We start from the raw sequence: 24,379 nt of genomic DNA, 5'->3' as shown, positions 1-24,379 counted from the left end.
AAACTAACTGCCTGCCTGTTTTTTAATTCCAGCTCTATCACTTAGAAGCTTTGTAACCTTGAGCAGGTTGTTTAACCTCTTCATTTCTCAGTTTCTTCATCTATAAAAGGGATGTACTAATGATACTTATCACGTAGGGTTGTTTTGAAGTATAAAAGAAGTAATATATATAAGTCATTTAAAATAATACCTGGGACGTGGCAGGGACTCTTAACTGTTACCTGTGGTTATTATAAAGTTCTGCACTTAGGTTCAAACAAACCCAGTTGTTTAGGATTTGAGTGGTATGGTCTAGCACAACTGAGAAAGATTAGCTAGCTTAGTCTTTTGTTGATTGTAAATGTAGGGGAGTGATAGTGTGATCTGGTTAGGATTAAAGGTCTAAAAGAGTGGTTAACAGCCCTGATAGTGCCTCTATCAATTTCCCACTAAAATCGTTTGAAGAAAAAAAGAAATTTAATATTTTGAGTTTGAGATTGATGGAAAGCCCTTTGCCAGAGTCTAGGAGAGATATGTAATTACTTACAAAGTAGAGGATCTGGATTGAGAAAAACCAACCTAAATATTTCTAGATTTTGGCTAAGATTCAGTGAAAGAAGGAAGGAAAATGTCTTATGACTTTTTTCTCATAGTCTGTCCCTGGGCCTGTAGATATAAGGTTAGCACCAACTGAAAAATTGGATTGCTCTTCTTCTCTCCTAATGACTTTCAAACTTAAAAAAATTATTCATATAAAAGGAAGCTTTCTTTTTTCAGTGAGACCTAAACTGGACATGCTATATAATATTGCAAACTATCTTGTTGAATTTTTTCTATAACTTTCATCTTTTAACTAACTATATACAGTTTACTTAGGTTTATAGTTTCTCTCTCCCACAACTAGAATTGTAAGTCCCATGAAGGCTTTTTTCACTGAAGCACCTACAACAGTGCCTGGGACAACATAGACACTCAGTGAATGTTTGCTGAATGAATTGGATGAGCAAAATCTCAGACTAAAGCTCAATATATTATATCAGTGAAAGCAATAGCATCTTGAATTCAAGTCAGGGCAGGGACCTGGAGTTCTACCCACTGGGTCCTGCCCTCTTCTACCCTGTGGCATCTCTCTAAGTAGCATGAAAACTATTTTACAAGTAATATCTTGCTGTAGTAGGGTTTGCCCATTTCATTTTATCCTTCTTTCTATATCTAGAAACAGTAATTCCCGGAAAACAGCTTGGCCTCAGTGGGATGGTGGTAGATACATGTGATTGGCTACAGAAAGGCTCATTTCTTGTGGGAAATATACTTTCTAAACTATGAAGTTGTATTACAATCACTGGTTGAGAGAGAACCCCTGGTAGCATTGCATGTGATATCAGTGCAGAATATCAGAGAACATTGTCATGCTAATGTTTTAGATACTAACCAAAACAAAACAAAAAATCAGCAAAGAAAATCAATAAAGTTGGGATAAAACCCTAAAATATAAACAGAAACAAATAAACCTGTGTTTCAAGTTAATAACATAATTTAAATAACATAATATAAACAAATTAATAACATAAACACACAAATTAATAAACCTGTTTCAAATTAATAACATAAATAACATGTTTTTATATTAAAAACATAAAAGGAAATCAATAAAGTTGGGATAAAACACTAAAATATAAACAGAAACAAACCTGTGTTTCAAATTCATAACATAAACACACTGAAGGGAGAAAGTAAGCCAAATAACTTTTGAGCATCCTATACTTTGAAATTCAAGATAAAAGGAGCTGTAAACAAATAACAAACCCTAATTTGTAGGCTGTTTTTTGTAATGGTGTGAATTGGTAATTTTGAAACTATTTTCTATCTATTTTAGGACTCAACAAATGAATGAGTGTATTGAGGAAAATGGGAGCCAGGTTTTTCTTTGTTGGAGAAGGGAGTTTTAGATATAAGGAAGAAAAGACTCCAATGAACCCTGTGACGCTGGATTTGAATCAGAGGTTATGAACTCATGGTTTTTAACATTTATTTATATAAAGACAGAGAAACATACATGTATGCATGTATACACTTACGTATCTTTCCCTTAGAGACATATGTGTGTATTTGTATGTATACATATATATGTGTATGCATATGCGTAGATGTATTTGTGTATATTCCAGCTTTGTTTGCTAAGAGGCCTAGAAGCAGTTACAGTGAACACACCTAACTCCCATGTGCTGGTTTCAAAACCATTCTCCACTTAAAGGAAACCACAGCTCCTTGGAGAAATGGATGATCCCAGGAGGAACTGGATCAGGGAAAGTACAAGAGGAGGCTGGAACATATTATTGTTGCAGAAAGTAAGGAGATAGTCAAAGAATGGTGGGGACAGTCAAAAGGAACAGGAACCAGTTTGGAGAAGCATCCACTGGCCAAATGAATAATGATAGTTATAGATTATAACCCATTGAAAAAATAAGAACCATACGAATATAAGTAAGTGAATGAATAAATTACTAAGTTGGGGAGAAGTGAAAGTTATTCATTAAAATGGCTAATAGGTGTAGAATTAGAAAATGGAATTAGAAAATGACCATTTTGGAACAATTAAAATAGTACTTTCTCACAAGAATCTTCTGCAGGTACCAAAACTATGGGGTGAAAGTTTGATGAGGAATATATTTACGTAGTCTCAAGACAGTTCCTAACGAAATATTTACTTATTACAAAGAGAAAAACAATAACTTCACAGTGGAGAAACTTGGCAGATACTCCTTAACCAAGTGATCAAAGTTAGCATCACTGGTAATAGAACCCACTAGCCTCTTGCAGCTTCTGATATGATGCAGTGAGAAGCACCTACCATGACTTTGTGACATTCCTACAAAAATGCATAGCCTGAATTTAAACATGAGAGACCATCAGACAAACCTAAATTGAGGAACATTCTACAAAATAAATGGTCTGTGTTCTTTAAAAATATCAGTCTTAAAAGACATAGACAGACTAAGGAACTGTTCCAGATGGTAGGATTCTAAAGAGACATTACCACTAAATGCAGTACATGATTCTGAATTGAATTCTGGACTGGGGAGATCAGAGGACATTTTTAAATGGACATTTAATGGCTTTATAGGACATTTTTAAGGCAGTTAATGACATTTGAATATGTGCTGTAATTATATAGTAGAAATTTTAACATTGACACAATACTGATTTGGTTAGCTATACTGTAGTTATCTAAGTGAAAGTGTGTGTTCCTAGGAAACTACTTGAAAATATTGAGGGCCGAAATGCTACAGTGTCTGCAACTCACTCTCACGTGGTTCAGAAAAAAATGTGTGAAGAAGAAAGAGACTGACAAAGCAAATGGGGCAAAATGTAAATAGTTAGTGATATTTGCAAATTTTCTCTATGTTACATAAAAAATTTAGGTAAAAAATTTACCTAAAAATTCCTAAATTAAAATATTTGAGTTGTGATTGAACCGACTTGACCTTATCAGTGATTTGTAGAACTCATGAAAAGGACAGAAAAATTATTCTCATCATTTAGAGAAAGTAGAGTAGTGAAGGAAATGCTGATCAGGTAGAAAAACTCCAAATTGTTAAGATACAGAGTCAAAGGACCTGATTTTTTTGTTTGTATTTCCGTCCTGGCATAGTAACCTCGAGTACCTCATGTCGTATGTTCATTTCCTTAAACTTTTATAAAATAGGTAGTTTAAGGATTTCCTGAACATTTCCTATATAACTAATAAGTTTTCTTTAAAAAGGTGCTTTATAAAAATTAGATAACCTTTGTTCCAGACAGATAATTTTACAAATTTATTAAGAAAATTTGGGGCTTCCCTGGTGGCACAGTGGTTGAGAGTCTGCCTGCCGATGCAGGGGATGCGGGTTCGTGCCCCGGTCTGGGAAGATCCCACATGCCGTGGAGTGGCTGGGCCCGTGAGCCATGGCCGCTGAGCCTGCATGTCCGGAGCCTGTGCTCCACAACGGGAGAGGCCACAACAGTGAGAGGCCCACGTATCGCCAAAAAAAAAAAAAGAAGAAAAATTGAAGGCCATTTTTGCAATTATTTGTTAAAAGGGGATATTTTGGGGGATGGAAGTTATTTCCTTATTAAATCTTTGAGCTACAATGAACACACAGTCATTTTAATAATTATTTTAATGTAATACGTTATTTTAATTAATATAATTCATATTTTAGACTAGTAACCTTCATAAAAACTCACCTTGATGATAGTAATTTTTTTTTTTTTTTTTTTTTGTGGTACGCGGGCCTCTCACTGTTGTGGTCCCCCCCCCAGTTGTGGAGCACAGGCTCCGGGCGCACAGGCTCAGCGGCCATGGCTCACGGGCCCAGCTGCTCCGCGGCATGTGGGATCTTCCCAGACCGGGGCACGAACCCGTGTCCCCTGCATTGGCAGGCGGACTCTCAACCACTGCGCCACCAGGGAAGCCCAATGATAGTATTTTTTTTCAAAATATATTTATTTTTGGCCGCATTTGTCTTTGTTGCTGCACGCGGGCTTCTCACTGTGGTGGCTTCTCTTGTGGCGGAGCACGGGCTCTAGGCGTGCAGGCTTCAGTAGTTGTGGCTCGCAGGCTCTAGAGCACAGGCTCAGTAGTTGTGGCACACAGGCTTAGTTGCTCTTTGGCATCTGGGATCTTCCTGGACCAGGGATTGAACCCGTGTCCCCTGCATTGGCAGGCGGATTCTTAACGACTGCACCACCAGGGAAGCCCTGATGATAGTATTGATGAGCTGTTTAACAAAATTATCCTATAGGATTTTTGTATAATATAATTCCTAGTTTTCCTTTTTTAAAATGATCATTGTATTGTATTGCTAAAATCACCCCCGTCAAAGAAACACCTAACCTTATCACAGATGGATGTATTATTGGTAAATGCAGGTATTGATAGAAATCTCATTATTCATTGTAAAATTATTTTATTGAGGTTCTAAAGACAGCAGTAGTGACAGTTTTACTTGTTTTGACTAGTGTAAAATGCCAGGTGTAAAGGGACACAATCATTCTTTGGTGGTAACGATAGTTGTACCCTACTTTGATGACATGTTTATTTCTTTATGTTTTTCTCTTAAAAAAATTTCTTCCCACCAGTGCCAGGAATCACTCCTTCTTGACACCGCTCTTCCTCTTTTGGGCCCCTTGAATACTACTAGTCTTAGAAAGTGTATGCGTGGAATGGGATTCGTGGGAGTTGTTATCAACAAACAACGTCTTATCTATTTGTCTCTTTCTCTATGTATATATGGTATTTTGTATTTCAGAGATTCAGTAATTTACCTCTAGGCATTTGACTTTTATCCAGGGGAATTATTTATTATGAGTTAGAGGGTATTATGGTTCTGTTTGTATGGGAGTCTTATAGTTGCTGTGGTGACTTGGAGTGGTCATCTTCATTATTTATAATAAAGCCCTGATTTCTGGGGGAAATTGTGAACCTCCTCTATTTTGTGTATCTGTTGTTTTGTTTGGATTTACATATCAATGTAATGTAGCAATAATTATGTTACTAACAACAGTTTTGTGAGATGTTTATTATTCTCATTTTACAGATGAGGAAACTGAGGCTTGGTGAAGTTACGAAACTTGTCCAAAGTCACACAGCTTGTAAAGGGCACAGTCAAGATTCAGAGCCAGGTCTGTCCAACTTCAAAACTCTTAATCATGGCCATGAAACTTTGAAATAGCTGTGAAGTGTCAGCCTATGATAAGTTGTATTGATATTAATATTAATATTGCTTAACTGTTGTTTAACTCTTATTGATAATTTTTTTAATGGTGAGTTTTTTCATCCATAGTAATTTTGTGTATCTTTTAAATATTGTGAAAAGAAATATAATATAGTAATTGAGGGTCTGGGCTCTGGAGACAGCTACCTGGGCATGAATCACTAAGCGTCTCCACTTACTTGTGTGACGTTGGGAAAGTTACTTAACTTTTCTGTACCTCAGTTTTCCTATCTGTAAGACGGTGATAGTAATATTATCCACCTGATGAGGGTTATTGTGAAGATTAAATGATTTACTGTATACAAAACACTTAAAACAGTGCCTTCCACACACTAAGCATTCAATAAGTATTAACTATTAGTATTATCATCTCCTAACAACCAGTAAAACAGATGATCATTATTTTTAATACTCTATTAGGAAATTTGGATAAAGCAAAGTTTAAGCAGCTCATGAAATCTATGTAAACCAAAATTAAAATTGAATAAGTTAGACCTAAAGAAAATCATTCATTTGATCAAGTTCAGATCTATTATAAAAGCAGATTGGGCAACTGCTTATCGGTCTCACATGTACAAAGGGTATTGTATGTGTAAGCACCACACATAGGTCCACTAGAGGTACCCTTTGAGCTCAATATGATCATTGTATGATGAATGTGTTTTGTCTGTTTTCCTCTTGTAAGAGGAATTTGTATTCAAAATAAATGTTTACATTTTTAGGTGACTTTTAAGGAGATGGTGTTTTGGCAATGTTCACAGATAATTATCAAGAATGAAAACTTTACGTGTTATGTAAAATGTTGGCAACATTTCATCACTTGCAGGAGTGGTTATTAGAACTTACATTGTGGTGATTGTGCACACTGAATGACCTTTGAATCAGTGGGACCACAGCACATTCAACTAGAACTCGGCCATGTACCGACCATATGCTCCTCACTCATACTTGTTCCTTGCAGCTGTCAGAATTCTGAAGTGTGATATCAACTCTTGCTACAATTAGTTAAAAAGTATATATAATTAGTGCTTAATAAGTTTATACCAATTGCAAAAATATCCATCAAAGTGAGTAATTTGAGTCAAGTTACGTAAAAATTCAAAAGCTGTTATTAAAAATGGGACTTGCTTGTATATGAGCCCAAGATTCCAGAAGCTTTAATCTACACATGCATTTACTTTATTCTCTTTATTTTACGATATTGAGCCTTCCTTTCTTTGAACATAGTATATCTTTCTAGCTATTTAGATATTTTAAAATATTTTTCAGTAAAGTTTCTTTTTCTCTGTAAAGGTCTCTCAAATCTCTTAAATTTAATTATTAGATACTTTATTTGTTGTTACTATTGTAAATAGTACGTTTTTCCTCTTTTTTTCCATTTTGTTTGCTCATAAGCTTTTTTGGTATATAGATCTATGTTTAGTACCTAGTTACTAATGTATGATGATGGTAATTGTGTCTTCCTTTCCAGTGCTTACACTGTTTCTTTTTCTTGCCTTACTATGCTAGTTAGGACTTTGACTACAGTATTCAATACAAGTGTTAACAGTGGGCATTTGTTTTTGGGTTTTGGTTTTTTTTGAATTTTTTTTTAAAAATTAATTTTTAATTATTTATTTAATTTATTTTTGGCCGTGTCGGGTCTTAGTTGCGGCATACAGGCCCTTTGTTGTGGTGTGCGGGCTTCTCTCTAGTTGTGGCATGCGAGTTTTCTCTTCTCTAGTTGTGGTGCGCAGGCTCCAGGGCACGTGACCTCTGTAGTTGTGGTGCACGGGTTCCAGAGCGCATGGGCTCTGTAGTTGGCAGCATGTGGAGTCTAGTTGCGGCGCGTGGGCTTAGTTGCCACGCGGCATGTGGGATCTTAGTTCCCTGACCAGTGATTGAACCAGCATCCCCTGCATTGTAAGGCAGATTCTTTGCCAGTGGACCACCAGGGAAGTCCCAGCAGTGGGCATTCTTATATTGCACTTAGTTTTTAAAAGGAAGTGCTCCTTATGTTTTACCATTAAGAATAATCTTTGCTATAGAGTTTTGATAGATACTCTGTAGGTTAAAGGCATTTCTGTTGCTATTTGGCTAAGATTTTGTATGTGTGTGAAGAATGAGTATTGAATTTTTTTTTTTTTGAGTATTGAATTTTATCAGATGCTTTCCCTACATTTGTGAGATGGTCATGTGGTTGTCCTCATTCTGTTAATATGATGAATGACATTTATCAAGTTTCTAATGTTGAATCACCTTTCCATTGCTGGGATGAACCCAACTTAATCATGATGGTCTTTTTAAATAACATGTAGTTGAGGGACTTCCCTGGTGGTCCAGTGGTTGACACTTAACACTTCCACTGCAGGGGGCGCAGGTTCGATCCCTGGTCAGGGAACTAAGATCCCACATGCCATATGGAGTGGCCAAAAAAAAAAAGTGTAGTTGAATTTAACTTATTAATATTCCATTTAGAATTGTTGTATGTATGTTCACAGATGAAATTGGTCCATAATTTTTATTTCTTATAGTATTGCCCTTATTTGATTTGGTATCTAGATTATGCCAACCTTAAAGAATGAGGTGGGAACTAACCCCCCCATCCCCACCTCCCAGAAGGATTTGTATAAGACTCGAATGGTAGGGCTTCCCTTGTGGCGTAGTGGTTTAAGAGTCCGCCTGCCAATGCAGGGGACACAGGTTTGGGCCCTGGTCCGGGAAGATCCCACATGCCGCGGAGCAACTAAGCCCGTGTGCCACAGGTACTGAGCCTGTGCTCTAGAGCCCACAAGCCACAATTACTGAAGCCTGCGCGCGTAGAGCCCACGCTCCGCAACGAGAAGCCACTGCAATGAGAAGTCCACGCACCGCAACAAGGAGTAGCCCCTGCTCCCCGCAACTAGAGAAAAGCCTGCTTGCAACAATGAAGACCCAACGCAGCCAAAAATAATATAAATAAAAGAAAAAAGAAAAGACTGGATTGATCTATTTTTTGAAAGTTTGGTTGAATTTCTGTTTGACTCTCTGGGCTTAGTGTTTTGGGAGGAGAGGTGTGAGCTTAGTGTTTTGAGGGGGAGATATGTCTTTGGTTTTCTAAATGGTTTTATCTAGGATTTCTGTTTCTAGTTTAGCCAGGTTTTAGAAAGTTTTTCTCTTTTTTTTAAGAATCCATCCACTTTGTCTACGTTTTTAAAGTATTTGGCATAAAGTTGTTTAAAGCATTCTTTTTGTTTTAAATTTCTGTTGTGTAAGTATTTATCTCTGTCTTTTTTATTCCTCATATTTTTTGTGCCTTCCATTTTTTCCTTCATCAGTCTTGCTAGAGATTTTATGTATTTTCTTAGCCTCATCAGAAAAACAGTGCTTGACTTTGATTTTCTCTATTGTATGTTTCCAATTTCATTAATTTCTGACCTTTCTCCCTTCTTCATTTTTAAGGGAAATGCAGGGTCTAACATAAGGACAGTGGGGTGTCTCCCAGTTCCCAAGGACAGGCTTTCATTAGGGATTAAGAACAGCTGGAACCAGGGCTTACAATGGTACTAGGACCTTACTTCTTTCTCTTTCCTTTAAGTCTATTTCTTTCTGTCTTGCTATCAATTGGCTTTTCTACTCTTCAGTCTACATGGCAGAAAATAGTGAAAATGAGTCTCTGAAATTTGATGTCAGTTCCAGCTTGGTGTGCCCTTGATTCCTCTAGAGATTTCAGATTTTTCCATGTGCATACTATCTTTCAGAAAATTTTCTCTTTAGAATTCTCTTTAATGAGATTTTCTATAGTAAACTCAGTTATTTTGTCTGAAAGTCTTTATTACCTTCTTTAGGTATAAAATCCTGGGGTGGTAGTTATTTTCACAGTCATCGGAAGAAATAATTCCACTGTCTTCTGGATTCCATTGCTGCTATTGATAAATCAGCTGCCAAATAGTTCTTCACTTAAGCGAATTGTTTTTACCTCGGACTGCTTTTGAGCTCTGTGATTTTTGATTTTCTGAAGTTTCATATGTTGTGCCTAGTTATCGATTTATTTATCCTATGTGAGATTTTGATTGTGAACTGCTTAGTTTCCTTGGAAAAAATATTTGTGGGTGTTCTTTGAGGCCTAAGAAGGAAATGCATTGCTTCAAGAGGATTTACGTCTGTTTTTTTTTTTTTCCCAGATGCCTCAGGTACTACAGTTTGGTGACTAGATTCATCCTTTGAGGTTCTGGACCACCCAAAGGAATTGAATTTGGGTTACAATTATGTGCGTGGGCTTGTCTTCACAATCTCTTAGGAATCCTTGTTCTCTTTTGCCACAGGAAGACAAATTTCCTTGTAGTCCTTTGGGGATCCTATGTGGCAATGGGTGGACTAGGTTTACTTCTGGTTCACTTGTTTCCTGAGGATGAAACTTTTGGTGGTGTGTGTGTGTGTGTGTGTGTGTGTGTGTGTGTGTGTGTGTGTGTCCCAGCTTTATGAAGAAAGGGTCTTCTGTTAGATTTTCCATGTTGGGTGGGTCTTGAACTTTGACTTCTGTTCTTTGCCAGGAGATCATCAAATCTGAAGCTCAACATTGTGAGTTAGGCAGATGTCTATAGGACAAAGACAGTTTTATTAAGCCACTTATCTCTTTCTTATAGATTTTGGTCTGGTTATTCCTTTACCATCTTTTGAGCTCCTCGATACTTTTAATATTTTTTGAAATAAAATTTTATCCATCACTTTTAGTTGTTTTCAGTGAGAGAATTGGGTGAATAATCTACCCTAATATGTTACTGGAGGTGGTCTTTTGTTGTAATTTCCTTGGGTTTTCTTTATTCTTTTTCTGATTCCTTCAGATAGATGTTTAGCTCACCAGTTATTAGCCTTATTTTCTAATATAAGCATTTAGAGCTATACATTTGTAAGTGGCTCATGAGGTTTGAAATAGAGTATTTTCATTATTATTAACTACACATTTTTAAGATTTTTAATTTGCTGTTGTGATTTTCAGTTATGCTTGCCTCCTTAAGCCATGACCCAGGACCCACAAGTCAATTGGAATTTTGAAGTATGTGGATTTTAAAAGATTTATCCTGGGACTTCCCTGGCAGTCCAGTAACGACTTCACCTTCCAATGCAGGGGGAGCGGGTTCGATCCCTGGTTGGGGAGCTGGGATCCCACATGCCTCGTGGCCAAAAAACCAAAACAAAACAGAAGCAATGTTGTAACAAATTCAATAAAAACTTAAAAAAAATGATCCACATCAAAAAAATCTTGAAAAAAAGATTTATCTTTTTGTTATATTTAACTCACCTTTAAAAAGAAACAAGATTTTCAATTTGTATTACAAAGCAGGACTCAACTATGCTGTATACAAGAGACACAAGGTGATATAGAAAAATAAAAGGGATAGGTGAAGATATACAAGGCAAATGGAAACACTAAGAAAGGAAGAGTTGCTCTGTGACCATTCCTTTCAGTGGCTTTTTGTCCCCTTCCTGATAGCAAACTTTAGTAAATAACTAATATTCCGTATCATTGAGATGTTTTGAGGAAGTCTCAAAAAGATTGATTTTGTGTTAACCATAGAATAGTCATTTTCTTTTTCTTTCTTCTCCTCCTCCCCATTCTTTTCCTTCTCTTCTTCTCCCTTCTCCTCTTCCTTTTTCTTTACACTTGAACATATCTGAACTGGGATGTATCTCTCATATTGAGATGCATCTTACTATTGATGATATTTCACAATTAATGAACAATTATTAATTAACAATTAATTTTGGCAGCATTTTTTTCTCTTTTGGAACGTAAAATAATGATATATCTTGCAACTGACGGTATCTTAGCTTTGATGAAATATACATTTTTACATACATGCTATGACTCTTTATCCTACCCCATCTTCTACTTGAAATGCCCTATTTTTTGGTCTCTCCCATCCTATGCTTATATTATTCAAGATCTTAATGGAGGAAATAATCCTTATTTTCTCATCCTGACTCCTCTTCTTCCAGCACTTAGCACAGTACTTTGTTGGACACAGGGTTGTATTTAATTAACAATTAATGGAAGTGTGTAGGTATAATGAATCATAGCACAGACTGTGACACATTTATATTAGTGACCAGTTTTTTAGCTTCTTGGTGAGGAGATTAATACCTACATTAGTTAAGATTATTTTGAATATAAACAACATAATCCAGTGTTTCCTACATCAAGCAAGTTAGAGAATTTATTAGATGGATGTTTAGTCATCTGATGATGTTCAAGAAAGAGTTTAACCAATGAAACAAAAAAAGTAAGTAAAGGGAATTCCCTGGTAGTCCAGTGGTTAGGACTCTGCACTTCAACTGCAGGGGGCACAGGTTTAGTCCCTGGTTGGGGAACTAAGATATACCACATGCCGTGTGGCATGGCCCCAAAAAACAAAATAAACAAAAGAAACCCAGTAATTAAAAAATACAAAGCACTGTGAAGGAAATGAAAAGAGTAGTAACAGTAAAGAATTACAGGGGAGGAAGGAGCTTCAAGATGGGAGAAGAGTAAGATGTGGAGATCACCTTCCTCCCCACAAATACATCAGAAATACATCTACATGTGGAACAACTCCTACAGAACACCTACTGAACCCTGGCAGAAGACCTCAGACCTCCCAAAAGGCAAGAAACTCCCCATGTACCTGGGTAGGGCAAAAGAAAAAAGAAAAAACAGAGACAAAAGAATAGAGACAGGACCTGCACCAGTGGGAGGGAGCTGTGAAGGAGGAAAGGTTTCCACATACTAGGAAACCCCTTTGCGGGCGGAGACTGCGGGTGGCGGAGGGGGAAAGCTTCAGAGGCACAGAGGAGAGCACGGCAACAGGGGTGCGGAGGACGAAGTGGAGAGATTCCTGTGCAGAGGATTGGTGCCCACCAACACTCACCAGCCCAAGAGGCTTGTCTGCTCACCCACTGGGGCAGGCGGGGGCTGGGAGCTGAGGCTCGGGCTTCCGTGGGATCCCAGGGAGAGGACTGGGGTTAGCTGCATGAACACAGCCTGAAGGGGCTAGTGTGCCACAGCTAGCCAGGAGGGAGTCCGGGAAAAAGTCTGGAGCTGCCGAAGAGGCAAGAGACTTTTTCTTGCCTCTTTGTTTCCTAGTGCACGAGGAGAGGGAATTAAGAGCGCTGCTTAAAGGAGCTCCAGAGATGGGTGTGAGCCGCGGCTATCAGCGTGGACCCCAGAGACAGGCATGAGACGCTAAGGCTGCTGCTGCAGCCACCGAGAAGCCTGTGTGCAAGCACAGGTCACTATCCACACCTCCCCTCCCGGAAGCCTGTGCAGCCCACCACTGCCAGGGTCCCGTGATACAGGGACAACTTCCCCAGGAGAACACACGGCACACCTCAGGCTTGTGCGACGTCACGCTGGGCTTTGCCACTGTAGGCTAACCCTGCACTCCGTACCCCTCCCTCCCCCTGGCCTGAGTGAGCCAGAGCCCCCTAATCAGCTGCTTCTTTAACCTCGTCCTGTCTGAGCGAAGAACAGACGGGCTCAGGTGACCTACACGCAGAGGCAGGTCCAAATCCAAAGCTGAACCCCAGAAGCTGTGTGAACAAAGAAGAGAAATGGAAATTTCTCCCAGCAGCCTCAGGAGCAGCACTGGTCCACAAGAGACCTCCCAGCTCCACGTAATATCAAACGGCAAAAATCTCCCAGAGATCTCCATCTCAACACCAGCACCCAGCTTCACTCAACGGCCAGCAAGCTACAGTGCTGGACACCCTATGCCAAACAACTAGCAAGACAGGAACACAACCCCATCCATTAGTAGAGAGGCTGCCTAAAATCATAATAAGGCCACAGACACCCCAAAACACACCACCAGACATGGACCTGCCCACCAGAAAGACAAGATCCAGCCTCATCCACCAGAACACAGGCACTAGTCCCCTCCACCAAGAAGCCTACACAACTCGCTGAACCAACCTTAGCCACTGGGGGCAGACAACAAAAACAATGGGAACTATGAATCTGCAGCCTGCAAAAAGGAGACCCCAAACACAGTAAGTTAAGCAAAATGAGAAGACAGAGAAACACACAGCAGATGAAGGAACAAGGCAAAACCCCACCAGACCTAACAAATGAAGAGGAAATAGGCAGTCTACCTGAAAAAGAATTCAGAATAATGTTAGTAAAGATGATCCAAAATCTTGAAAATAGAATGGAGAAAATACAAGAAACGTTTAAGAAGGACCTAGAAGAACTAAAGAGCAAACAAACAATCATGAACAACACAATAAATGAAATTAAAAATTCTCTAGAAGGGATCAATAGCAGAATAACTGAGGCAGAAGAACGGATAAGTGACCTGGAAGATAAAATAGTGGAAATAACTACTGCAGAGCAGAATAAGGAAAAAGGATGAAAAGAACTGAGGACAGTCTCAGAGACCTCTGGGACAACATTAAACGCACCAGCATTCGAATTATAGGGGTCCCAGAAGAAGAAGAGAAAAAGAAAGGGACTGAGAAAATATTTGAAGAGATTATAGTCAGAAACTTCCTTAATATGGGAAAGGAAATAGTTAATCAAGTCCAGGAAGCACAGAGAGTCCCATACAGGATAAATCCAAGGAGAAACATACTAAGACCCATATTAATCAAACTATCAAAAATTACATACAAGGAAAACATATTAAAAGCAGCAAGGGAAAAACAACAAATAACACACAAGGGAATCCCCATAAGGTTAACAGCTGATCTTTCAGCAGAAACTTTGCAAGCTAGAAGGGAGTAGCAAGACATATTGAAAGTGATGAAGGGGAAAAACCTACAACCAAGATTACTTTATCCAGCAAGGATCTCACTCAGATTTGACAGAGAAATTAAAACCTTTACAGACAAGCAAAAGCTAAGAGAATTCAGCACCACCAAACAAGCTTTACAACAAATGCTAAAGGAACTTCTCTAGGCAGAAAACACAAGAGAAGGAAAAGACCTACAATAACAAACCCAAAACAATTAAGAAAATGGTAATAGGAACATACATATTGATAATTACCTTAAATGTAAATGGATTAAATGCTCCAACCAAAGGACATAGACTGGCTGAATGGATACAAAAGCAAGACCTGTATTTAAGCTGTCTACGAGAGACCCACCTCAGACCTAGGGACACATACAGACTGAAAGTGAGGGGATGAAAAAAGATATTCCATGCAAATGGAAATGAAAAGAAAGCTGGAGTAGCAATTCTCATATCAGACAAAATAGACTTTAAAACAAAGACTGTTACAAGAAACAAAGAAGGACACTACATAATGATCAAGGGATCAATCCAAGAAGAAGATATAACAGTTGTAAATATTTATGCACCCAAGATGGGAGCACCTCAATACATAAGGCAAATACTAACAGCCATAAAAGGGGAAATCGACAGTAACACAATCATAGTAGGGGACTTAACACCCCACTTTCATCAATGGACAGATACTCCAAAATGAAAATAAATAAGGAAACACAAGCTTTAAATGATACATTAAACAAGATGGACTTAATTGATATTTACAGGACATTCCATCTAAAAACAACAGAATACACATTCTTCTCAAATGCTCATGGAACATTCTCCAGAATAGATCATATCTTGGGTCACAAACCAAACCTTGGTAAATTTAAGAAAATTGAAATTGTATCAAGTATCTTTTCCGACCACAATGCTATGAGACTAGATATCAATTACAGGAAAAAAATCTGTAAAAAATACAAACACATGGAGGCTAAACAATACACTACTTAATAACCAAGAGATCACTGAAGAAATCAAAGAGGAGATCAAAAAATACCTAGAAACAAATGACAATGAAAACATGATGACCCAGAGCCTATGGGATGCAGCAAAAGCAGTTCTAAGAGGGATGTTTATAGCAATACAATCCTACCTTAAGAAACAAGAAACATCTCAAATAAACAACCTAAGCTTACATCTAAAGCAATTAGAGAAAGAAGAACAAAAAAACCCCAGAGTTATCAGACGGAAAGAAGTCATAAAGATCAGATCAGAAATAAATGAAAAAGAAATGAAGGAAACTATAGCAAAGATCAATAAAACTAAAGCCTGGTTCTTTGAGAAGATAAACAAAATTGATAAACCATTAGCCAGACTCATTATGAAAAAGAGGGAAAGGACTCAAATCAATAAAATTAGAAATGAAGAAGTTACAACGTACACCACAGAAATACAAAGTATCCTAAGAGACTACTACAAACAAATCTATGCCAATAAAATGGACAACCTGGAAGAAATGGAATAATTCTTAGAAATGCACCACCTTACGAGACTGAACCAGGAAGAAGTAGCAAATATAAACAGACCAATCACAAGCACTGAAATTAGGACTGTGATTAAAAATCTTTCAGCAGGGCTTCCCTGGTGGCGCAGTGGTTGAGAGTCCGCCTGCCAATGCAGGAGACACGGGTTCGTGCCCTGGTCCGGGAAGATTCCACGTGTCGCGGAGCGGCTAGGCCCGTGAGCCATGGCCACTGAGCCTGCGTGTCTGGAGCCTGTGCTCCACAACAGGAGAAGCCACAACAGTGAGAGGCCCACGTACCGCAAAAAAAAAAAAAAAATTCTTTCAACAAACAAAAGCCCAGGACCAGATGTCTTCATGGGCAAATTCTATCAAACATTTAGAGAAGAGCTAACACCTATCCTTCTCAAACTCTTCCAAAATATAGCAGAGGGAGGAACACCCCCAAACTCATTCTATGAGGCCACCATCACCCTGATACCAAAACCAGACAAAGATGTCACAAAGAAAGAAAGCTACAGGCCAATATCAGTGATGAACATAGATGCAAAATTACTCAACAAAATACTAGCAAACAGAATCCAACAGCACATTAAAAGGATCATACACCATGATCAAGTGGGGTTTATCCCAGGAATGCAAGGATTCTTCAATCTATGCAAATCAATCAATGTGATACACCATATTAACAAATTGAAGGAGAAAAACCATATGATCATCTCAATAGATGCAGAGAAAGCTTTCGACAAAATTCAACACCCATTTATGATAAACACTCTCCAGAAAGTAGGCATATAGGGAACTTACCTCAACATAATAAAGGCCATATATGACAAACCCACAGCCAACATTGTCCTCAGTGGTGAAAAGCTGAAACCATTTCCACTAAGATCAGGAACAAGACAAGGTTGCCCATCCTCACCACTGTTATTCAACATAGTTTTGGAAGTTTTAGCCACAGCAATCAGAGAAGAAAAAGAAATAAAAGGAATCCAAATTGGAAGAGAAGAAGTAAAGCTGTCACTGTTTGCAGATGACATGATACTATACATAAAAAATCCTAAAGATGAGCTAATCAATGAATTTGGTAAAGTAGCAGGTTACAAAACTAATGCACAGAAACCTCTTGCATTCCTATACACTAATGATGAAAAATCTGAAACAGAAATTAAGAAAACACTCCCATTTACCATTGCAACAAAAAATATAAAATACCTAAGAATAAACCTACTTGAGACAAAAGACCTGTATGCAGAAAATTATAAGACACTGATAAAAGAAATTAAAGATGATACAAATAGATGGAGAGATATACCATGTTCTTGGATTGGAAGAATGAACATTGTGAAAATGACTATACTACCGAAAGCAATCTACAGATTCAATGCAATCCCTATCAAACTACCAATGGCATTTTTCACAGAACTAGAACAAAAAATTTCACAATTTGTATGGAAACACAAAAGACCCCAAATAGCCAAAGCAATCTTGAGAAAGAAAAACGGAGCCTGAGGAATCAGACTCCCTGACTTCGGACTATACTACAAAGCTACAGTAATCAAGACAGTATGGTACTGGCACAAAAACAGAAATCTAGATCAATGGAACAGGATAGAAAGCCCAGAGATAAACCCACACACATATGATCACCTTATCTTTGATAAAGGAGGCAAGAATATACAGTGGAGAAAAGACAGCCTCTCGAATAAGTGGTGCTGGGAAAACTGAACAGCTACATATAAAGGAATGAAATTAGAACACTCCCTAACACCATGCACAAAAATAAACTCAGAATGGATTAAAGACCTAAATATAACGCCAGACACTATCAAACTCTTAGAGGAAAACATAGGCAGAACACTCTATGGCATAAATCACAGCAAGATCCTTTTTGACCCACCTCCTAGAGAAATGGAAATAAAAACAAATGGGACCTAATGAAACTTAAAAGCTTTTGCACAGCAAAGGAAACCATAAACAAGACGAAAAGACAACCCTCAGAATGGGAGAAAATGTTTGCAAATGAAGCAACTGACAAAGGATTAATTTCCAAAATTTACAAGCAGCTCATGCAGGTCAATATCAAAAAAACAAACAGCCCAATCCAAAAATGGGCAGAAGACCTAAATAGACATTTCTTAAAGAAGATATACGGATTGCCAACAAACACACGAAAGAATGCTCAGCATCATTCATCATTAGAGAAATGCAAATCAAAACTACAATGTGGGCTTCCCTGGTGGTGCAGTGGTTGAGAGTCCGCCTGCCTATGCAGGGGACACGGGTTCGTGCCCCTGTCCGGGAGGATCCCACATGCTGCGGAGCGGCTAGGCCTGTGAGCCATGGCCGTTGAGCCTGCACGTCCGGAGCCTGTTCTCCACGACGGGAGAGGCCACAACAATGAGAGGCCCGCGTACCGCAAAAAAAAAAAACCAAAAGAGTCATGTACCATAATGTTCACTGCAGCTCTATTTACAATAGACAGGACATGGAAGCAACCTCAGTGTCCATCAACAGATGAATGGATAAAGAAGATTTGGCACATATATACAATGGAATATTACTCAGCCATAAGAAGAAATGAAATTGAGTCGTTTGTAGTGAGGTGAATGGACCTAGAGTCTGTCATACACAGTGAAGTAAGTCAGAAAGAGAAAAACAAATACCGTATGCTAACACACATATATGGAATCTAAAAAAACAGAAAATGGTTATGAAGAACCTTGGGGCAAGACAGGAATAAAGACGCAGACCTACTAGAGAATGGACTTGAGAATACAGGGAGGGAGAAGGGTAAGCTGGGACAAAGTGGGAGAGTGGCATGGACATATATACACTACCAAATGTAAAATCGATAGCTAGTGGCAAGCAGCCACATAACACAGGGAGATCACATCGGTGTTTTGTGACCACCTAGAGGGGTGGAGTCGGGAGGGTGAGAGGGAGAGAGACGCAAGAGAGAAGAGATATGGGGACGTATGTATATGTATAAGTGATTCACTTTGTTATAAAGCAGATACTAACACACCATTGTAAAGCAATTATACTCCAATAAAGATGTTAAAAAAAATAATTATAGGGGATTGTATTTAGAAAGAGAGGAAAAGAAGGCCTCATCAATGAAGTGACATTTAGGTTGAGACTTGAAGTATGAGTGGAAGACATAAGTTTTTTTGGGTTTTTTTGGTTGTTTTTTAAATATTTATTTATTTATTTGTCTGTGCTGGGTCTTCGTTGGTGGCATGCGGGATCTAGTGTCCTTACCCCACGGATCGAACCCGGGCCCCCTGGGTTGGGAGCACAGAGTCTTAACCCCTGGACCACCAGGGAGGTCCCAAAGACAAAAGCATTTTAGACAGTGGGAAACAGTAGGCCCAAAGTGGGAAAGAGCTTGCAGTTAACTGAAAGAATACTAGTTAGTTGAGGAAAGTGCCACCTCGAGGTAGGAGAGCAGGCAGGGGCTATACCTTAATACGCTAACATCTGCTGTGCATTAGTGAAGTGCTGGCCACTGTTCCAAGCACTTCTTGAGCATTGTGAGTAATTGTGCCATACTGACTCTCTGAATGCTGAGAGTTTGGATTTAATTTGAAGATGCATTGGGAAGCCATGGAACTATTACTCAGTGCCATGATCCATTTTTAAAGATTACGCTGGCTACTTTGTACATAGTTGATCAGAAGGGGACAGCAGAGGAAATAGAAATGAATACTAGTTGATGGTGGTTCAGGTAGGATATGAAGTAATCTTGGACTATGGTTCTGATGGTAGAGGTGAAGAGCAGTGGACGGATTTAAGATATATTTACAAGTCTTTTGTTGATGTCTTGGATGAAGGGAGAGGGTTGTGAGGGAAAGGAAGGAGTCAGATTGGAGAGGGTTAAAGAATTGAAGAGATGATATGTGTAGATAATTTGCGAAGTTATTTGTCAGTAAAGGAGAGCAGAGTTCTTTTCAACCTTCTTATGTCTATCATTTTTCCTGTGGCATTTCTGTCTTTTTAAAAAATTCTTGGAACCAAATATATTTTTATTCTAGTCTGCCTCTCCAGATTGCAGCACCTTTTTCTTATCCCACACTTGACAGATGCTTAGAGGAGGAAAGTCAGTTGAAAAGTAGGCTAGCATTCTCAGCAGTTCTGCCCTTTTTCATCAAGATGTTCCTTGCTAAATCAGTCCTTGCTATATCAGAGCAAAACAATTTTGTTCTATAAGTAAAGGTTTAATTCTTGAAGGAACAGCATCTTAGGAAGTCAGTCTCTGTATATGTGTTTTGTGGGATTAGGGGTGATGGTCATATGTATTTTTATCTGTTAAGTCTCAACATGCCTTAAAAGATAAGGGTAAGAATAGCTGAACTGCAAATTCAGTTCACCAATTGTTTTCTCAGTTGAAAGGCAAGTGATCAACTAAAAGATAAAATTGGTTGTGTAACTGAAAGAAAAACTCTCAGAAGAGATAGCTTTCTTTTTTAAATGTTTCTTAAATATATATAGGTTCAGCTTTTGAAACCAACTTTGACTGCAATTTTATTTTTATCTTTTAATTTATCTATTTTGGCTGCTCCAGGTCTTAGTGGCAGCATGCGGTATCTTTGCTGTGGCATGCGAACTCTTAGTTGTGGCGTTCATGCAGGATCTAGTTCCCTGACCAGAGATTGAACCCGGGCCCTCTGCATTGGGAGTGCGGAGTCTTATCCACTGGACCACCAGGGAAGTCCCTGACTGAAGTTTTAAGTAGACAGGGTCTTTCCTCATTTTATGAAGCTCTAGTTTTCCACTGTTTTTAAGGAGCGAGTAAAGAAGCCGTGTATCAAAACAAAAGGGAGAATTTTGTGGACAATATGAAAATTCGTAAAGCAGAAATCTGAAATTAAAGTCAGATAATAGATAAGGATCATGGAATACTGTTTAAATCAGTGGTTCTTAAATTTTTGGTAGTTACAGAATCCTTTGAGATACCAAAGAAAGTTGAAGAATCTGGCCCCAGAAAGAGCACAGATACATGTGCATTCAGATTTGTACATAATCTTAGGGCATTGCTAAATCTGAAGAGCCTATGCAGATGCCCTGGTCGAGAACACGTGGTCTGAATGGTAATCAGGGCTGAGGAGTAGAATGTGCCTAGAGAGCTTCAACATTCATACTGTGACAGTAATCTTTTCTCAAATACCAATCTTTAGGGCAGCCCAGACTCAATTTGTTGTTGTTGTTTTTTTTGGTTTTTTTGCGGTACACGGGCCTTTCACTGTTGTGGCCTCTCCCGTTGCAGAGAACACGCTCCGGACGCGCAGGCTCAACGTCCATGGCTCACGGGCCCAGCCACTCTGCGGCATGTGGGATCCTCGCGGACTGGGGCACGAGCCCGTGTCCCCTGCATCGGCAGGCGGACTCTCAACCACTGCGCCACCAGGGAAGGCCCCCTGAGTGTGAACTTTTAAAATGAACTTTATTAGTCCTATAAGTTAAGTACTGGACATATTTATTTCACAGTTGGTGATGAATCTGTACTTTGTTACTTTTCATTTGGGTTAGTGCCTAAGTGGAACACTGAGCTAGTGATACAACTTAATAAATTATAAATTGTTTCCTGTTAGGCAGACTATGCCAGTTAGACCAATATTTAATGAAATCCAGAACTCTTAGGATTCACTGATTGAGTAGTAGGTGATTGACTAGATGACCTACCTCTAAGTCCTTTGGCCATGGTAAGAGTCTAGGATTCCTTACATTTTTTCACTTACTTAACTTGATCAAATAAAAGGATTTCTTTCCTTCACTCTAAATCTTGAAAGCAAGTTTCACATCACCAGAAAAAGTAGAAATCAAAGAAAGAAAATTCAAAAACGAAATGCTTTATGGTACAATATTATACTTTAAATGGTGATTTAATATATGCCATTTTTAGCTTACATTTTTAGTGACTGAACAAATTATTATTATTACTATTATTGGCAGATGGACAGTCAGTGCAATTTTTTTCTTGTAACTTATAGAATTCTGGAGTAGAAGTGTGATGAAGAATATAGTGGAGGGCTTCCCTGGTGGCGCAGTGGTTGAGAGTTCGCCTGCCGATGTAGGGGACACGGGTTCGTGCCCCGGTCCGGGTAGATCCCACATGCCGCGGAGCGGCTGGGCCCGTGAGCCATGGCTGCTGAGCCTGCGCATCTGGAGCCTGTGCTCTGCAACGGGAGAGTCCACAACAGTGAGAGGTCCGCGTACCACAAAAAAAAAAAAAAAAAAAAAAAGAATATAGTGGAATTGTATATATGCACATTCAACCGTGTTTGTTCAGAGAACAGTAAAATAAAAGTGAGAGTTAAAAACAATATAATTAAATTTAGATTCTCTATTGTTCTCAATGAGTTTCTGCTGTACAGTGTTCTTGTGCCTCCCATATTGTGAGCATGCTCTGTGGTTCTAGTGCTAGGTAGATATTTTTCTCATAGCATAATTCCTAAACATTAGTAAGCTACTTCAATTGTGTTCAGTTGAAAACAGCAAACTGTTCCATATTACAAATAATCCTTGGGTGTGTTGCACTTATTGCAAGAGAGTGTACTGTGGTACTCTGTGGATGATTTAAAGTATTCCCAGTGTTGGGACTTCCCTGGTGGCACAGTGGTTAAGAATCTGCCTGCCAATAGGGAACACGGGTTCGAGCCCTGGTCTGGGAAGATCCCACATGCCGTGGAGCAACTAAGCCTGTGCGCCCCAACTACTGAGCCTGCGCTCTAGAGCCCAAGAGCCACAACTACTGAGCCCGTGTGCTGCAACTACTGAAGCCCATGCGCCTAGAGCCTGTGCTCCACAACAAAGAAGCCACCACAATGAGAAGTCCGCGCACTGCAACAAAGAGTAGCCCCCGCTCTCGCAACTAGAGAAAGCCCACGCACAGCAACAAAGACCCAAGGCAGCCAAAAAAAAAAAAGTATTCCCAATGTTATTTTGAATTTATGTGATGTTTTGCTTTTAGAGCTATCTTTGGAACTTAACCCTGTGAGATTAGAGTGTCCTGAAAAGATAAATTTAGCTAATCTAAGGAAATTTGTGAGTTTATTTTTTTCCCAGCTATTCAGAATGGTTCCCATGGTTTTATATTTTAGTTTATATATTTTTACATTTGAAACCAACTAATACTGTTTTAACAATTAGAGTAATTTTACGATTTTCCCTAACTTTGATTTTTCTTTTTCTTTCTTAAAGGGAAACTATCTTAAGTGTCAAGGTCAAGTTTCCTGTATGTGTCTTGTCTATATCTGTGTTTATCAAGTATGTGCTATTTAGCGTTGTTTTTTTTTCTCATAGTGAATTTTCTAAAGCATTGTCTTGTCCAATCTTCCTTATAATTTATATACAAGAGGGGCCTAAAGCTAGAGGTATAATTGTGTCAATAGAACAAAGAAAAGCAAACAAGTATAATTTAGAAGGAAAAAAAACTCTAGAGAGAAAAGTCCTCATTTTTCTAAGAGTTGTAGCTCTCTATTGGCCCTGCAGAAGCCTCTGGTTCGTTTTATTTTCTCTTTTTAAAAAAACTTCTTTTTTAAATTATTTTTTTCTTTTTCTTCTGGCTCATTTTATTTTATTTTATTTGGCCGCACCACGTGGCTTGCAGGATCTTAGTTGCCCGATCAGGGATGGAACCTGAGCCCTCAGCTGTGAAAGCATGGAGTCCTAACCACTGGACCGCCAGGGAATTTCCATCTGGTTCATTTTCGACTGGGCTGGACAAACTGAATTTCAGTAACTTTATTCTTTTTAGTAAAAGTGAGACTTAAATATTATAACTAAATGTGACTTGTTTTTCTTTCTTTCTTTTTCTTTCTTTCCTTTCCTTTCCTTTCTTTCTTTTCTTTCTTTCCTTCCTGTGCGTTGGGTCTTTGTTGCTCCACGCAGGCTTTCTCTAGTTGTGGTGAGCGGGGGCTACTCTTCGTTGCAGTGCGTGGGCTTCTTATTGTAGTGGCTTCTCTTGTTACAGAGCATGGGCTCTAGGCATGCAGGCTTCAGTAGTTGTGGCTCGCAGGCTCTAGAGCACAGGCTCAGTAGCTGTGGTGCATAGGCTTAGTTGCTCTGCGGCATATGGGATCTTCCCGGACCAGGGCTCGAACCTGTGTCCCCTCCATTGGCAGGCGGATTCTTAACCAGTGCGCCACCAGAGAAGTCCCGTGACTTGTTTTTCTTACCCCTTGTTAGATATCTCATAATTATAGGTGTGTATGTATTTATATTTCTACACTCCCCGTCTCTATCCTCAGAAGGATCTTAGGTGACTTGCTTTCCGCCTAATTAAAATTATAAAATAGTTGATGTATACAAAAGAATATATGTACCATATGTAGGTTATAGAGCATAATGAAATGAAAACTTTTGTATCTTCTACTCAGCTTAAGCACTACTAAAACTTTTGGAGTCCCC

General features: G+C 38.8%; 1 protein-coding gene across 9 annotated transcripts in view; it reads left to right on the top strand.

Annotated features, from left to right (window-relative positions):
- The window catches only part of LOC113622945 (protein numb homolog), a 235,092-nt gene that overhangs the window by 134,611 nt on the left and 76,102 nt on the right, over positions 1 to 24,379 (top strand). For 5 of the 9 annotated variants that reach the window (XM_027111710.1, XM_027111713.1, XM_027111706.1 and 2 more), the window contains exon 3: positions 5,559 to 5,643. The exons of 3 other annotated variants lie outside the window; for them this stretch is intronic. The gene's annotated coding sequence lies outside the window, so the exon portion shown is untranslated. Of the gene's footprint in view, positions 1 to 1,855; positions 1,983 to 5,558; positions 5,644 to 24,379 lie in introns of all 9 variants that reach the window. One more of the 9 variants, XM_027111707.1, reaches the window with a different exon arrangement.

The sequence above is a fragment of the Aethalodelphis obliquidens genome, unplaced genomic scaffold, assembly GCF_003676395.1.
Source record: "Aethalodelphis obliquidens isolate GAN/ISIS:26980383/991018 unplaced genomic scaffold, ASM367639v1 scaffold10, whole genome shotgun sequence".
Lineage (NCBI taxonomy): Eukaryota > Metazoa > Chordata > Mammalia > Artiodactyla > Delphinidae > Aethalodelphis > Aethalodelphis obliquidens.
Note: the sequence above shows the minus strand (reverse complement) of the source record. Positions and strands in the feature narration are given on the sequence as shown.